The 5087-nt window shown below is 41.4% G+C and overlaps 1 long non-coding RNA gene across 1 annotated transcript in view; it reads left to right on the top strand.

Moving 5' to 3' along the window:
* The window catches only part of LOC116103750, a 16631-nt gene extending 13769 nt beyond the window's left edge, over positions 1-2862 (top strand). The window contains exon 3 of the long non-coding RNA XR_004123569.1: positions 2783-2862. This is a non-coding gene — a long non-coding RNA (uncharacterized LOC116103750). The remainder of the gene's footprint in view (positions 1-2782) is intronic.
* Positions 2863-5087: the final 2225 nt, after the last annotated feature.

The raw sequence follows: 5087 nt of genomic DNA, 5'->3' as shown, positions 1-5087 counted from the left end.
GGGCTAATATCCACTTATCAGAGAGTGCATACCATGTGTGTTCTTTTGTAATTGGGTTACCTCACTCAAGATGGTATTCTCCAGATCCATCCATTTACCTAAGAATTTCATAAATTCATTCTTTTTAATAGATGAGTAGTACTCCATTGTGTAGATGTACCACATTTTCTGTATCCATTCCTCTATTGAGGGACATCTGGGTTGTTTCCAGTTTCTGGCTATTATAAGGTTGCTATGAACTTAGTGGAGCATGTGTCCTTATTACATGTTGGAGCATCTTCTGGGTATATGCCCAAGAGTGCTATAGCTTTGTCCTCTGGTGGTACTATGTCCAAATTCTGGAGGAACTGCCAAACTGATTTCCAGAGTGGTTGTACCAGCTTGCAATCCCACCAGTAATGAGGGAGTGTTCCTCTTTTTCCACAACCTCACCAGCATCTGCTGTCACCTGAGTTCTTGATCTTAGCCATTCTGATTGGTGTAAAGTGGACTCTCAGGGTTGTTTTGATTTTCATTTCCCTGATGACTAAGGATGTTGAACATTTCTTTAGGTGCTTCTCAACCATTCATATTCCTCAGTTGAGAATTCTTTATTTAGCTCTATACCCCATTTTTTAATAAGGTTATTTGGTTCTCTGGAGTCTAACTTCTTGAGTTCTTTGTGTATATTGGATATTATCCCTCTATGGGATATAGGGTTGGTAAAGATCTTTTCCCAATCTGTTGGTTGCCATTTTGTCCTATTGACAGTATCCTTTACCTTACAGAAGCTTTGCAATTTTATGAGGTCTCATTTGTCAATTCTTGATCTTAGAACATAAGCTAGTAGTGTTCTCTTCAGGAAATTTTCCCCTGTGCCCATGTGCTCAAGGCTCTTCCACACTTTCTTTTCTATTAGTTTTAGTGTATCTGGTTTTATGTGGAGGTCCTTGATCCACTTGGACTTGAGCTTTGTACAAGGAGATAGGAATGGATCCGTTTGCATTCTTTCACATGCTGACATCAAGTTGAGCCGGCACTGTTTGTTGAAAATGCTGTCTTTTTTCCACTGGATGGTTTTGGCTCCTTTGTCAAAGATCAAGTGACCATAGGTGCGTGGGTTCATTTCTGGGTCTTCTTTTCTATTCCATTGATCCACCTGCCTGTCACTGTAACAATACCATGCAATTTTAATCACAATTGCTCGATAGTACAGCTTAAGGTGTGGGATGGTGATTCCACCAGAAGTTCTTTTATCATTGAGAATAGTGTTTTGTTACTCCAGATGAATTTGCACATTGCTCTTTCCAAGTCTGAAAAATCGAGTTGGAATTTTGATGGGAATTGCATTGAATCTGTATATTGCTTTCAGTAAGATGGCCATTTTTACTATATTAATCCTGCCAATTCATGAGCATGGGAGATCTTTCCATCTTCTAAGATCTTCTTCAATTTCCTTCTTCAGAGACTTGAAGTTCTTGTCATACAGATCTTTTACTTGCTTAGTTAAAGCCACACCAAGATATTTTATATTATTTGTGACTATTATGAAGGGTGTTGTTTCCTTAATTTCTTTCTCAGCCTGTTTATCTTTTGTATAGAGGAAGGCCACTGATTTGCTTGAGTTAATTTTATATCCAGCTACTTTGCTGAAATTGTTTATCAGGTTTAGGAGCTCTCTGGTGGAATTTTTGGGGTCACTTAAGTATACTATCATAGCAAATAGTGATAATTTGACTTCTTCCTTTCCAATTTGTAGCCGTTTCATTTCTCCTTTTGTTGTCTAATTGCTCTGGCTAGGACTTCAAGTACAATACTGAATATGTAGGGAGAGAGTGGGCAGCCTTGTCTAGTCTCTGGTTTTAGTGGGATTGCTTCAAGTTTCCCTCTATTTAGTTTGATATTAGCTACTGGTTTGCTGTATATTGCTTTTACTATGTTTAAGTATAGGTCTTGAATTACTGATCTTTCCACGACTTTTTATCATGAATGGGTGTTGGATTTTGTCAAATGTTTTCTCACCATCTAATGAGGTGATCATATGTTTTTTTTCTTTGAGTTTATTTATATAGTGAATTATGTTAATGGATTCCCATATACTGAACCATCCCTGCATCCCTGAGATGAAGCCTACTTGATCAGGATAGATGATCGTTTTGATGTGTTCTTGGATTTGGTTTGCAAGTATTTTATTGAGTATTTTTGCATTGATATTCATAAAGCAGATTCAGAATGTGAGATATCAGAGACGCCAAAGAAGGAAAATTATACAGCACATACAAACACAGTGCCAACGCCAGGGTAGGGCAGAGGTATTTGCCTCTCCGACCTTGTTTATTTATACTTGTTGTGTGACTTTTCCTAGAAAGACATGAGGACACATTTATTCAGTCCAGATTTTGCATCAATGACTGACCAAAGAAATGATTCCATTCAAGTCTAGCTTAGTGAACCAGAAAGTGTATTGTGATTCCTATAGCAGCATGGGTTAAGGGTTTCTTTCAGAAGTATGGGTGACTCCAAGGCAGCTACATCACCTAAAAGCCCACACCAGTGCTGATGACAACTACCAACTGTCCCAGCCCTAGAGCTCCCTGCAGCCCAGTCTCTCCTCCAAGCAGTTGTTATTGTTTGTATAACCTGGGAGGGGGCACTGACTTCTGAGTCTTGTATGTTTCAATAACTTCCTGAGCCTTATACATTTCATTTGCTTTTGTTTCTTTATGTGTGTTCACGTTTGTATGTGTTCCTGTGTGTAGTGTTTACTTTTTGAGTCTTACAAGCCCCTCTCCTTCCTCTATAGAGAGTACTTCAATTCAAAGAAAATACAATGATTCTACACCAAAAGCCGAGCTTCCTGTTCTCACTGAATAGTCCCTAGACCCCAAAAGAAAACAAGTTGTAGCTATGATGTTTTTAAAAGGAATATTGTGAAGGTACAGTCAATATTTACATTTTTCTACTACCCTTGATTCAGATAGCTAAAAGAGCCAAAGAATGAACAAAAAAAGACCAAAATGTAGATATGTCAAGCCTACTCGAAAGGGGGAAGAAAATAATCAAGGGAGGTAGAAGGAGGCAGGGACCTGGGAGGGAGAGGGAAGGGGGAGAGAAAAGCGGGAGGTGGGATCAGATGTGGGAGGAGAAGGGGGAGTATAGAGAGTCAGGAATTTGAATGGAGGTGTGTAGCAGTCAGGTATGGGGACTGGGGGCAGCCACTAGAAAGTCTCAGATGCCAGGGACTCAAGAGGCTTCCAGGACCCAAAAGAGATGACATTAGCAGAAATACCCAACAAAGGGGAGAGAGAACCTGTAGAGACCATATCCAGAGCTTAGGCACAGTCCCCAGTGGAGGGATGGAGTCACCCATACATCTCAAAAATTGTTCCTGTCAAAAGGAAATACAGGGACAAAGAGTGGAGCAGAGACTGAAGGAAAGGCTACCCAGAGACTGCCTGACCTAGGAATCCATCCCATTTGCAGACACCAAACCCAGACACTATTGCTGATGCCAAGAAGTACTTGTTGACAGGAGCCGAGTATAGCTGTCCCATGAAAGGCTATGCCAGAGCCTGACCAACACAGATGTAGATGCACACAGCCAACCATCAGACTGAGCACAGGGATCCCAATGGAGGAGTTAGGGGAAGGACTGAAAGAGCTGAAAGAGTTTGCAATCCCATAGGAAAAACAGTATCAGCCACCCAGACCCCCACCCACCCACCCACCCACCAGAGCTCCCAGGGACTAAACCACCAATCAAAGAGTACACATGGAGGGACCCATGGCTCCAACTGCATATGTAGCAGAGGATTGCCTTATCTGGCATCAATGGGAGGGGAGCCATTGGTCCAGTGGAGGCTCAATAACTCAGCTTAGGGGAATGCTAGGGAGCCAAGCCGGAGTGAGTGGATGTGGTAGGTGAGCACCCTCATAGAAGCAGGTGGGGAAGGGATAGGGGGTTGGTGGAGGGAAAACTGGGAAGGAGGCTCACATTTGAAATGTAAATAAATAAAATAACCAATAATAAAGAAGAATATTCTTTTTTATTGGATATTTTCTTTATTTACATATCATATGATTTCTCCTTTCCCTGTTTCCCCTCCAAAAAACAAACAAACAAACAAAAACAAGAACACACCCCTGTTGCCTTCCCCCCCCCATGCTTGCCACCCCATCCTCTCCCACTTATTGGCCCTGGAATTCCCCTACACTGGGGCACAGAACAAAGAAGAATATTCTGACCATTGATGTACTGTGAGGTTCAGAGTAAGGCAATGGGGAATAAGACAGAAGAATCACCTGTCTTCACCAAGCTTTTCACTCTGCCTAAAGATGTTCTTTCTGTCTGTCCTCCCCATTCTTCTTCCTCATCCCCTCCTTCCTTCTCATCTTTTTTTCTTTTTCTTTTTCTTTTTTTGTTTTTTGTTTTTTGAGACAGGGTTTCTCTGGCTGCCCTGGAACTCACTCTGTAGACCAGGCTGGCCTTGAAATCTGCCTGCCTCTGCCTCCCAAGTGCTGGGATTAAAGGTGTGAGCCACCACTGCCCTGCCTATTTTTCTTATTTTAAAGGAGTGACTTTCATGGGTTCCCGTAAAAACTTGTCATCTACTCCTATAGAGCAAACTTCAGCTACCTCCCCGTACAGACCCCAAAATTGCTCCTCTTCATTGTTCAACATAGAATGAAGGAATAGACTACTGGCTCTTCAAAATTTACAAAGAAGAATTCTCAATAGTTATAAGATGACTTAGTTACGAAAATAATATTCAAGTGTTAGCTTCCCTTAATCTCTATAACATGAATTAATATATATTTAATGTACCTATACACATACACACTCAATGGTTCTCTTGATGTCTGCAGGATATATATTAATGTTCAAGATGTTAGAACTTTATACTCTTGTGCTGGTTACTCTCTTGTCAACTTGACACCAACTAGAGTTGTTATATAAGAGGAAACCTCAACTGAGAAAATGCTCTCCCATCAGACTGGCCTATAAGTAAACCTGTTGGTCTGCTTGATTGATGGATGATTGGTGTGGGAGGGGGCAACCCACTGTGGACAGTGTGGAGAGTGGCATACCTGGGCTGCTGGTCCTGGAG

This window comes from Mastomys coucha, unplaced genomic scaffold, assembly GCF_008632895.1.
Source record: "Mastomys coucha isolate ucsf_1 unplaced genomic scaffold, UCSF_Mcou_1 pScaffold21, whole genome shotgun sequence".
In the NCBI taxonomy this organism is placed as follows: Eukaryota; Metazoa; Chordata; class Mammalia; order Rodentia; family Muridae; genus Mastomys; species Mastomys coucha.
This window is presented reverse-complemented; position numbering and strand designations above follow the sequence as displayed.